Source organism: Schistocerca serialis, chromosome 1, assembly GCF_023864345.2.
Source record: "Schistocerca serialis cubense isolate TAMUIC-IGC-003099 chromosome 1, iqSchSeri2.2, whole genome shotgun sequence".
Taxonomy (NCBI): domain Eukaryota; kingdom Metazoa; phylum Arthropoda; class Insecta; order Orthoptera; family Acrididae; genus Schistocerca; species Schistocerca serialis.
The window spans coordinates 887,967,582-887,980,771 of NC_064638.1; positions in this window are offsets into that span (position 1 = coordinate 887,967,582).

Consider the following 13,190-nt stretch of genomic DNA (forward strand, 5'->3'; position numbering starts at 1 on the left):
CGAACCAGAACCCCACCAACAAACTTTGAGGTGTGTGGACCACAATAAGAAAAGATATCTTGTGAACATGGGGTCTAAACCGGATACCGCGAGAACTATGAGCACTTGTTCATCTTCGATACCGTGAAACACTTCTACTGCAAGCTCTTTGCTTTCCATATTTTGGAAGGAGCTAGTAAGGACTAAAAAAAGACAAAAGATGTCCGGAAAACGTGGTCTCTAAAATGCGCACCTTAAAATGTTAAGAGCATTTGTTCGGTAGAAGAGATGTATTTCGCTGTAGCGACGATGAACAAATGGTCATAGCTCTTAAAGTATATACTTTAGAGCCCATATTTACAGGACTTTTTTTCTTTTTTTGGTCTATACTGCCACCTCTGAAAGTTTGTCAGTAGAGTTCTGATTCGCGCAGTATACAGGAATGGAAATAAGTATTCATACACTAGAGCGTGTAAAAGTAAACTGCCTCTATTGACAATATGAAACCAAAAACACTAATTTGATATGCACTATACACACTGGCCAGTCGCCAATGCAGCTATGCTGGTATATAGAACGAGAATGAACAAGCCTTTACAAAACAAAATACAAAAACGTCTGCCAAGTTCTCGATTGCGCTGGGATTTAAGTATTCGTATACCAACAGAAAATGACACTTCTGACAAAGCCAGAAAATGTTTAATACTTCGCTCGCATACCCTTCCGATGTATTACTTCTCGCAACCTCCGTGGCATGGAATGCACCAATTTTCTTGTAGTTTCCGACGTGATATCTTCCCATTTTCGAAGGAGAGCCTCTTTCAAACAAGCCTTACTACGGATGTCGTGTTTTCTCACTCGTGTTTCCAGTTCACTCCACAAGTGTTCGATGGGATACAGGTCCGGACTCTGAGCTGGTGTTTTAAGAGTGTGTGGACTGTTGTAGAGCAACCACAGCCGGACAATTTGCGCCGTATGTTTGCGATCATTGTCCTGTTGGAAGTAATAATTTCTAGGAAGACCCAAGGCGTCAACACTCTGTTATAAGTTCTGTTTGAGAATGTTCAAATACCCAAATCTGTCCATGGTACCTTCCACAAACACTAATTTTCCGACACCGGTGGCTGACATACATCCCCATACCATCACTCCACCACTTCCGTGCTTCACCGTGGGTTGAATGTTGTTTCAGTCGAGGCCTGTATTCGGTCTTCTCCAGACTAAGATCCTACCATCATTGTGCACGATATTAAATTTGCTTTCATCACTAAACAATACAGTATCCCAGAAGTCTGCTGTCTTGGATACATGCTGTTTCGCGAATTCCATCCGCCACTTCCTGTTCGTTTTGCTGATGTAGGGCTTTCGTCTCGGGACCCTAGCTCTGTAGCCCGAACGATTGAGAATGGTACGAACTGCCCTTGGAGTGAGGTCCTTTCGGAAGTGGTCATGTACATATGCGGATAGTGCCGACGTTGTCGCTTTCGGGTTTTTCTTGATGATTCTTAGTAGCATTCTGGGCTCTCTTGTTGTAAGTTTCTGTGGACTACCGTGTCGTTCACTGTTTATTACTACATGTCTGTCCTTATATCGCTTAATGATAGATTGCACCGTCGTTCGGCTTCGTCCTATGATGTTCACAATTTCGGCATACGACTTGTGTTGAAGATATTGGGCGACAACGATGTTTCGTTCCTCAATGGTCGTTTCCTTCCCCTTGCGACCCATTCTGCTGTTCCACGGTACCCACGTCCGACGTGCTGTAGTTTCACGGCCGCCACACGACTACACAAGTGTGGCATGCACTCCGGGGCTGCGTCAGCTGTCGTAGACCGTGCGGAGTGTAACATATTTTATTTTCCCAGAATAGATTCATGGCATACGGGAAGCTTCATTGCTAAGAACATGGTTATATGACGCTACATCATCGTACATATTCGCGTCGGCGCTGTGGGTGATTTACTATCCCAACACACCATCGTAGTTTGTCACCACCTACTGTATGAACAGTTATTTCCGTGACTGTATGTAAAGGTGAGGTATGACAGTAGTCCTGCAGACAGAGAGGTCAGACAACGGTTGTCAGCGAGCAGCGCTGTAGGAAGTTCGTTGCGGGCACGCCGCTGATATCTTCCCGCTATAGTTGTTGACAGTACGGTGGCATTTGATAACACAGCGGGCGAAAGAAATGTGAAACGTAGCTACAAGATAGCGGTACGACATGTATCACTTTTTGTGCACATTCGTGCAGTTTAATGTAAAACGAGGAGAAACCTTGTGTATGGCCTATGTCGAAGGAAACATTCCTGCTTTTACCTGACGCCGTTTATCGGAAATCACAGGAAATCTAAATATGTGTAATCAGACTAGGGTCTAACGCTTTTCCTCCTGAAACGAGTCCTTCAATGTTTTTGGAAAACCAGTTAATGAGTCGCACTGAAAAGACATTTATTATTCTCTCTGTTCTTATTTCTCTGGTCACTTCACATTACGTATATCATCTGCAAGAACTACTAATTCTGCTTTCCGGTTAAAACTGCGATGAGTCGATGACCGAACTCTGAGGAACGCGTGTTTCTATTTCTACCCAGCTGTAGTCTATCATAGACCGCTGCCGGATATGATCCACAAGTTCCTTGTTTGATGTCACGTTAGCTGGAAATTAGAGAAACAAATTAAATTAACGCTAAGTCTTCGGTACTATTCCTGTAGACTATTTTGTAGATCACGAACAACTTGTAAAGTTAAGGAACTGCAACTAAATACTTCTGTGCTTCGTCACTCTTTTACCTACAGATGCTTTTCATATACATGGTGTCTGCAGTTCGCGCGAAACTCAGACTTAATTTTTATTATCAAAAGTCGATATCGTCTGCATAGGATTTACTTAAAAAATATTTATGCTCGACAGGTTTCGAAATATATCCCACTGAAGGTTGGTCTGTGCCCGATTCATTACTAGTCAGCATAGCAGATTTAAAGTAAATCCTGTGCAGCTGATGTGAATCTTTAGTGAACAGACGTTAAGCTCCTGATCCACACAAGCGTCACGAAACACAGAGTTAAATCCCTAAAACGCTACAGTAATTCTCCGAAAGAAAAAAAACGTTTTCCCATTTTCTGAAGATAAAGGCGTTGTTCTTTCCGTAGACGAGTACTGCGTTGTGCTAGTGAGTGTAATGTCTCTTGCAGCTGTCTCTCCGCGATATTTTCAGAAATTTTATAAATCATATATCTCAGTACATATCTCGAAATATCTCTTCTTATCTTACCGATTCCTAAACTTTAATATACGATGATTATCAATGCAAAGTAGTTTCAAGCCCTATTATTCCTTGGAGCGTCCATTTACTCCATGGAATAGCTTCTCTGCTATCTATGTTTTTTCTTGCCGATTAGCCGTGAAAGAAGGAGGATGCATATGTATGTATTGTTGAGCTAGTCGCCATCTTGTTGAGATTCTGAACTAAACTAAAGTGTGTTCGCGTATTATTTAACTGATTGACAGTGTCTGCTTACTACGCTGTGTTGCACGGGATCAGTGGGGAACGCCTGATTTACACTGGACGAACCTGCCGTTTTGTATGCTCAAGATATCCAGTTACTTCAAATAAATAGGCTAACACGGTCTTACCAGCAGATCTCCGGTCTTCCCCATGTGATCACCGAAAGTTAATAATTATTACAAATGTTTTCAGGAGATCGACTGACAATTTTCGTCGCACCGAGACTTCGAAATTGCTTCACTGCCTTATGGAATTTAAGAGAAGCACAATTTAATCGGGATAGAACAGTATTGAACTGTGTGAATGTGATAAGCCTGCTTTGTGAATGAAAATTCCCTTAACATACGTATGTTTTTACTATCGTGATCAGTGTAGCTAAATCAGGCCGGTGTGAGAGAGGTTTTCAAATTTTAGATCCCACAAAAAGATATTAAATGAGGTCAGAAGGCATTAAGAGAAGGGCGGGCCACTACTGCTGTTGTGTTTGTAATGCGGCGACACGAGGCGGATATTGATCTCCAAAAAGCGCGACTTCTGTCACTCGTGGCAGCACGACATTACGTCACAGATCGTCCAGGCAAGCAAAAGAAGCTTCACGCCCTCTTCCACATAACAACAATTCAGATTTGATAGTGGCAGAGTATTTTTTCAAAGTCGTGCGTACCTTGCTGTGGTAAACATCTCTACATAACACTCTTTTTTTTAATGTAATTTTTGGACGAGTTGTTGTAATTGTGTGAAGACCTATCTCGTGTACTCACATTTTGTTAGACACCAGGTTGCCGTCTTGAGGCTTGATGTGGTTCCACAGAGCGCTGCCACTCGAAAGAAAGCCGTATCTCGAGACGCGGTACTCGCTGGGCGGCGAGCCGCTGAACATGCAGGACGCGCTTAAGTACGGTAATTTACATAGACATCACGTTCGGCTGTGTCGCGGTCTGCCGATACATGCATAGCCCTTGTCGCTTTCACCACTGTTCCTCTTCTTCCATCGTCCTACCCAGCTTTGTAAACAGGCCCTAACACAAAACGAACCACCTTCCGGCAAGATCCTTTCTTCAGTTCCGCGTACGGTTTCCTTCCATTCTGTTCAAAAACGGAATGCAACAAGCTTTCTATGGCTCTCACAAATCGACAACTTTCATGTCTCAGTTTTCATCGGGTACCATCTCCTAACAGTTTACTGTTGTTAACTTAGACAGTGCCACATTTCGCTGATGAATTACTTTTTTTTGTGAATTTAAAGGGTGACGGACAATGCCGTTGGTTCTTGTTATGTAAACCCCAGGAGAGCTGAGAGTATGTGAGCTTGTCAGCTTTCGAGGTGATCAGTACAATTCGCAGTTAAATACACACACACACACACACACACACACACACACACACACACACACATACACACACACAAAGGTCGATCAAAAAGTAACGCTTTTTACAAAAAAATTAATAATCATCGTATAAAAGCGGAATTACTACATATCATAGTCTGAACTCTCCTCTGCATAACACTACCGTTAAACATCATCATGGCTTCGTACATACGTCCACCCTCGTTGAATCCAGGCATCAAAACCAGTTTGGAAAAACTCTTGCTTCTTCACCTATGATTTTAAACTTGTTTTTAGCACATCCAAGTTATTGAAACTGTAACCATGTAGAATGTCTTTCATAAGTCGTAACAGGGAGAAGTCAGACGGAGCAAAATCAGGGCTGTAGGACACGTGAGGCACGACTGACCAGTCCATTTGTGCAATGGCTTGGATTGTGAAAAATGACATCTACATCTACATGGTTACTCTGCAATTCACACTTCAGCGCCTGGCAGAGGGTTCATCGAACCATTTTCATACTACTCTACCATTCCACTCTCGAATGGTGCGTGGGAAAAAGGAACTTCTAAATCTTTCCGTTCGAGATCTGATTTCTCTCATTTTATTATGATGATCATTTCTCCCTACGTAGGTGGGTGTCAACAAAATATTTTCGCACTCGGAAGAGAAAGTTGGTGATTGAAATTTCGTAAATAGATCTCGCCGGAAAGAAAACCGCCTTTGTTTCAGTGACTGCCACCCCAACTCGCGTATCATATCAGTGACACTCTCACCCCTTTTGCTCGATAACACGAAACGAGCTGCCCTTCTTTGCACTTTTTCGATGTCCTCCGTCAATCCTACTTGGTAAGGATTCCATACCGCGCAGCAATATTCCAGCAGAGGACGGACAAGTGTAATGTAGGCTGTCTCTTTAGTGGGTTTGTCGCATCTTCTAAGTGTTCTGCCAACAAAGCGCAGTCTTCCTCACAATATTATCTGTGTGGTCTTTCCAATTTAAGTTGCTCGTAACTGTAATTCGTAGGTGTTTAGTCGAATTGACAGCCCTTAGATTTGTGTGATTTATCGTATACCCAAAATTTATCGGATTTCTTTTGGTACCCATGTGGATGACCTAGCACTTTTCCTTGTTTAGTGCTAATTGCCACTTTCCGCGCCATACTTTTCGCACCATACAGAAATTCTCTCTAGATCATTTTGTAATTGGAATTGATCGTCTGATGATATCACTAGACGGTAAATTACAGCGTCATCTGCAAACAATCTAAGGCAGCTGCTCAGATTATCAAATGGTTCAAACGGCTCTGAGCACTATGGGACTTACCTGCTGAGGTCATCAGTACCCTAGAACTTAGAACTACTTAAACCTAACTAACTTAAGGACATCACACACATCCATGCCTGAGGCAGGATTCGAACCTGCGACCGTAGCGGTCGCACGGTTCCAGACTGTAGCGCCTAGAACCACTCGGCCACCCCAGCCGGCTCAGATTATCACCTAGATCATTTATATAAATCACGAACAGCAGATGGCCTATGACACTACCTTGCGGAACGCCAGATATCACTTCTGTTCTGCTACGGTCGCAGGTTCGAATCCTGCCTCGGGCATGGGTGTGTGTGGTGTCCTTAGGTTAGTTATGTTTAAGTAGTTCTAAGTTCTAGGGGACTTATGACGTAAGATGTTGAGTCCCATAGTGCTCAGAGCCATTTGAACCAACTTCTGTTCTACTCGATGATTTGCGGTCTATCACTACGAACAGGGGTGGGGGGGGGGGGGGGGGGGGGAGCGGTGTGAATGATTGCCTCCAGAAGTTTCTTAAGTTTAGTTCCATTGGTTTCGCTGTTTGTGAATTCTAATGCGTCTGTCACCTCATACTATTTCATCAGCACGTTCTCGATTGGCATCTGTGACAGATGTTGTCGGCCGGCCGCTATGCGGTTTATGTGCAATGTCCGTTTCTCCGTTACCAAACTTCTTCACCCAACGCTGCACATTGCTGAAGTCTATTACAGCGTCCCCATAGACTTTCTTCATGGTTGTGTTTAAAACGGCCCTAAAATCACGGGTCAAGAAACAAAACTCGGAAATTTTCCAAACTGGTTTTGATGCCTAGGTTGAATGATAGCGTACAATTGCATGGTGACTGTTCAACGGTAGTGTAATGTGGAGGACAGCTCAGGCTACGATCCATATTAATCCTGCTGTTGTAAGTTCATTATTAAATTTTTTATGATGCGGGAAGCATTACTTTTGACCCACCCTCTCACACACACGATTCACATAGACTCAGTTTCAGGCTTTGTGTAGGACGATGGAGAACACTACGCCAGAAATAAATTATAATGGTTCCAATCCCGCGGTTGTGACTAAGATTTAATGGGAGGTTTTTCTTGGCTGACACGTAAATGCCAGAACAAGGCACTCTGTAACACTACCAGATCGGCCGGTAACTGACTCAAAAGGACCACAACTCGACAATGGGCCGATTTTCACTTCCGGCTTTGCACGGACTGGCGACTTGTCTAATGCTGCGCTGATTTTGTTTGAGGGCGACTGAACGATGTTAGGAAACTGAATATTAATTCCAAATTCTAGTATTGATCAAATAGAAAGCCGAACAAAATTTGTTGCATTTAGGTTTCAGAATTTTCTATATATTTAAACTATTTCTTTGTATACTACGTTGATGCTCTGTGCAGGATTAAGTACAAAAATGAACATATTACGTTTTAATGTCACCCTTGACATAGTCAAGTACAACTAGCTGTGTGAAAAACACTCACGTCTAGTTCCAGCAATATTCAGTGTCTCGCCCTGTGCTTTGTTGATTGCCATACCAAAGGCGAGTGTAATGGGGAACTGGAGCCGTTTGGATTTGAATGGTAAGTCCGTGAGTATTACTGGCATTCTTTGTATCAAAACAGTTTGTCGCGCTCCACAGTCAGTTAGTACTGTGCACTGGATTAAAACATTTTCAGATTGGTTGTTCAGTGTCTTGTTCCGTTGTGTCTAAGTAGTAGGTGCACCAACTATTGCTTTCTCCCTGAGACCGTGTCAACAGAGTAATATATTTGTGACTATAATAGCTGCTAGTAAAACCGCCTTAATCTGCGTAGGAAGTTTTATTTAGTTATTGATGACTAGTTTCTGATGAGTTGTCCGTTATCAAATCATCTGTTTACGTGAGTCTTGCATTACAACCAGACGTGCTCATGTGGCAATATACAATGTAGCTTTATGTCAAAAAGTAAACGTTTACGTACAAGCGTGGGAATATACGATGTAATACGCAACATTATACTTTGTGATTATAAATTTTGTTATCCGTAACTTACATGCACGTGTGGTTGTAATGCCAGACGTATGTAGTGGACGATTAGGCAATGGACAAGCCATTCGAAACTAGTCATGAATAAAAAAAATAAAATTTCCTGCGCAATTTAAGACGGTTGCTCTAATATTTGCTGTAATCATGTCAAACTTGCAGACCTGTTTCAGCCCAGCATACCGGAAATACGGTAGTAAATCTGTGATGGCACTTCAAGTTTCAATAGAATAAAGTCATTTACTTTATTGTCTTACTCATCTAAAGGTGACAATATAGCAGTTTCCTGAAAGGAATCAAGTGCCTTAGTTGATATGTTGTGAATATACAATCATAATTTTTCAATTAATTCCAAGACGTTTGGACAGAGAACAAAGCGGCGCGGTCTCCTAAGGAGCTATTTTTGTTACGATAAGTTTGCATTTTACTGTCTAACGCTCCAACGGATATTTTATGGGTCATCGAAACCTCATCCCAAACAAATTGCAATCTTGCATCAGTTGATCAGTATTATTTTGCTTAGAAATGTTACTGATGCTGTAAGTAAGGTCACCATAAAATTTCAGGGGAAGTTTGAATGCAGAATGAGCCGCTGAGCTGTCTTCTAAAAGTGTGGCACCAATGACTGACGATGCCACACCGGGGCAACTTTTCCACTGGATCTGACTTTTGCGAGTTTTAGATTAATTAAAAATGTCTTGCCAATGCCTCCTGGCACATTTAAAATATTTTCTTTCGTTGTTGTTGATTGTGACATTATGAAGTCGTAAACAATTTTTTAAATGGTGATTTTGACAGTCATTTTGAACGGTCTGTAAAAGTCGATAATGATCATAATTTGATTCTCGAAAATACTCCGTATTGGTCGATGTGTTTACATTGGCATATATGGGTAAATAAAGCCCATAATGTGTTTCAGATTTGCCTGATGGAGATTCACCCTGTTCATTCAATTCGATTACAGCTTCATCAAACACATTTTCATCGTAACCCATATATTTCGATGGCAGTTCCTGTCATTTACGATTCACTGTGTACTGAGACACGCTTTCGAGAGGATTTTGCTTCAGGTGCATGGTTCAATAATTGCACAAAACGGAACAATGGTAGCAAACTGATGTCTGGGCGATTTTGCCATACAGAATACAGCAGCTTCTGGTGGGGGATTTTGCCAGTGATAATCATCTTCTAACAGATCCATGACTTTGCACTCTTCTTGGAAGGTATAGTAAATCGCCTATCATCGCAAATGCAACACATTTCGTTTCTGGTAAATGTCCACATCATTGAGAGATGATTGCTAGGTTAAAAACCAGGTACAAAAATCCGCGGTCCGACCGGAATTCAGCAACTTTTCGATTAGCAGACATGCGGTTTGCTACTTTCTTTTAATTGTATTTCTTATTTCCTTTCTTTGGCTCTGTTTCTTTGTCGTCTACCGTCAGTGGTTCTGTGCGGATGTTGCAGGATGTCTTTCAGCTTGATGAGAATTTCACAATTTTTTTCAGAAATATTTTTATGTTACAGAGGGTGGCCAGTCCCCGAGTGGAGCACACTGAGCTACAGTGTCGGCTTCACTAGACTACCATGCCCGAGTTCGACCCGACTCCCGGTAAAGGAGGCCTACTGTTCAACATAGAATCAGATATCACGTTTCGTTGCTGGCGAATGACCACTTCATTGAGAGGCTAAAATACAGATAAGTTAAAATACAGAGTGAAAAATTCATGGTTCGACCGGGATTCGATTCCGCAAGCTTTCGGTTTTCAGGGACGCGCTTTACCGCTATGTCACCAGACCCGACTTGCATTCCACTCAATCTTCGCTGCTCTCTTGTGTTGTTGTGGCTGAACCGCTAGATGGTAATGTCATAGTCTTCATAGCGGCAGCAGACTTCAGTTTTAAATAGTTCAACCAATTTTCACGAAACTTTTATAAATTAAGATACACGATCTTTCTCGTGAATCAAAAGCAGATCAGAAACCCTATAGAAGTTCCTGAGATTATCCCGAACATGTAGATAGAAACGTGCAGAAAACTTCACTTGATATACACTGTCCAGTCACATTAATGTGACCAACTTTCGAAAGCCTGAACAGTCACCTTTCGCAGCGCGGACCGCTACGAGACGTGCAGGAAGAGTGAGTAATATTCTGGAAGGTACTGACAGGGATGTCAAACAATACCGACTCCAGTGCCGTGGCGATCTGCGCTAAGATTCTCGGTTGGGGATGCATGGCGCGAGCAGCCCGACCGAGGTGGTCCCACAGACTCTCGATTGGATTTAAATCTGGGGAGTACGGTAAACTCACCCTAGTGCTCTACGAACCGCTCATGTACATTGCGAGATGTCTGACACGTTGCATTGTCCTGCTGGTAGGTGCCATCGTGCCGAGGAAAAACAGCCTACACGTAGGGGTGGAAATTGTCCCCAAGGATAGATGCATACTTGTGTTGATCCATTGTGCCTTCCGAAATGACGAGATCTCCTAGGGAATGCCACGAAAACATTGCCCAGTCCACAACGCAACCTCAGTTGTTGCGAGGTGGTTGCCTTCAAGCCTTTCATTCCGTCCCCGCCAACGGTCATCAGTCTGATGGCGCATGAAGCGTGATTCATTTGAAAAGGCTGCCTATCGCCACGCAGTGGATGTCCACTTGCGGTGTTGCCGTGCTGCCAGGTTTAGTCGGCAATGAACGACAATCAGCACGGGTGCATGAACAAAGCGCCTGCTACGGAAGCTCATATGCAGGAACGCAGGAACGTCCGCTGAAGGGTCGTGGAGGAGACACCGTTGTTAGTCCCTTGGTTCACCTGGGCGGTCAGTTGGTCAACAGGTGCGCGTCTACTCCCCCGTATCCATCTCCGCAGCCGCCTTTCACCCTTGTCATTTAAGGCCCATGGTGCACCACCGTTGCCTCGGCACAAATTTTGGATACGGTCATTTTGCCACGCACTTTATTGTTTAGCGACGGCGACATGCAAACAGCTTAAAAGCTTAGCAATTTCTGAAATGCTTCCAATTTTGGCCCAAAAGCCACTGGTCATGCGCCTTTGGACGTTGGATAAATCGCTCAATTTCAAAATTGAGACGACTGCACTGTTTTCCTCATCACTCCATTGCTAATACTGCCACATGCCGTCTGTGAGTTTTTATTGCATGGTGACGTCGCACATAGGCGGTGGTCATGTTAATGTTCAGAAATGTTCAAATGTGTGTAAAATCTTATGGGACTTAACTGCTAAGGTCATCAGCCCCTAATCTTACATACTTCTCAACCTAAATTATCCAAAGGACAAACACACACACCCTTGCCCGACGGAGGACTCGAACCTCCGCCGGGACAAGCCGCACAGTCCATACCTGCAGCGCACAGACCGCTCGGCTAATACCGCGCGGCGGTCATGTTAATGTGAGTGGACCGTTTATGTAATCCCAAGAAACTAACACCAACATTGCTTAATATTTTGTACAGGAAGGCAAACTGATCGGTTTTCAAACAGGAACCCACATCCGGAAACTCAAGGCTTGGGCCCCGGAGAGCGTCGAAGTCTGAGAGAACTAACGGTTGTCACGATTTGTTCCGGTTGTTTTTGGTATCTGAATACGGAAGGTATGCAACCCCTTAGCCATTTTTGTACTGCGGATGGACGACATGTACCTAATTAGATTGCTCCTGCGCATGCGCTAGATTCCTCTACACAACACTTCTGCGCATCCCACTTCAGACCTTTTGTGGTCTGGCAGCGCTGTAATGTTGTTGACACCAGTGTGACTTGCACTGGTACACAGCAGCGGAGGTGATCCTGTGATGCTCTGTAAGGGGCGATTGTGTATGGCAGTGTGAGCCTTTGTCTGCAGAAAGTGATGACAAGTAATAGCTTATTACGAAAAGAGCGCGCTGCAGTAGCACCGACATTGACGCAAGAAAATGTGGCGAACTTGCACGGAAAAATTTTACTACGTCCTCAGGAAAGCGGTAGTAATTTTGAACATCTTTGGAGAATTGAGTGCGCAAACGAATCCTTACGTATTTAGAAACCACCGATCATTAAAAAATGGCTCTGAGCACTATGGGACTTAACATCTGAGGTCATCAGTCCCCTAGAACTTAGAACTAATTAAACCTAACTAACCTAAGGACATCACACACATCGAACCGTAGCGGTCGCGCAGTTCCAGACTGTAGCGCCTAGAACCGATCGGCCACCCCGGCCGGCACACCGATCTTTATCAACATCGTTATACAGTATATCAAATATTCTTGCTTAACCTTCTCGCAGTACACATCGAATAAAGCTAATTACACAAAGGCCATTTTTATAAGTTTATTTTTATGTGCAATTATTGCTTGCTGTTGATTAGGGGTTCCTACTGAGATATACGAGTTTCGTTCCACATTGCCCTTGTGTGTGTGCCGGCCGGTGTGGGCGAGCGGTTCTAGGCGCTTCAGTCTGGAACCGCGCGACGACTGCGGTCGCAGGTTCGAATCCTGCCTCGGATATGGATGTGTGTGATGCCCTTAAGTTAGTTAGGTTTAAGTAGTTCTAAGTTCTAGGGGACTGATGACCTCAGATGTTAAGTCCCATTGTGCTCAGAGCCATTTGAACCAACCTTGTGTGTGTGAATTCCTAAGGGACCAAACTGCTGAGGTCATCGGTCCCTACACTTACACACTACTTAAACTAACCTAACTTACGCTAAGAACAATACACACACCCATGCCCGAGGGAGGACTCGAACCTCCGGCGGGGGAGGCCACGCCATCCGTGCATGGCGCCTCAAATCGCGCGGCCACACCGCGCAGCCTGGCCTTGTGATAAGACTCTCAAAATACACTATATCTCAGTATCGCAAATATACAGTGGTTCAGACGTTTCTAACGGTGCCTGGAGTTGAATGCACATAAAATACTTAGATGGTAAGTACTGAGATGAAAGTTCCAGAAAACAGTTCTCGTCATGTCTCGAAAACGTCAAAGTTAACGCAACACACCCGACTCTTCCTCCCACAGGTAATAAAACACTATATTAAGATCTTAGG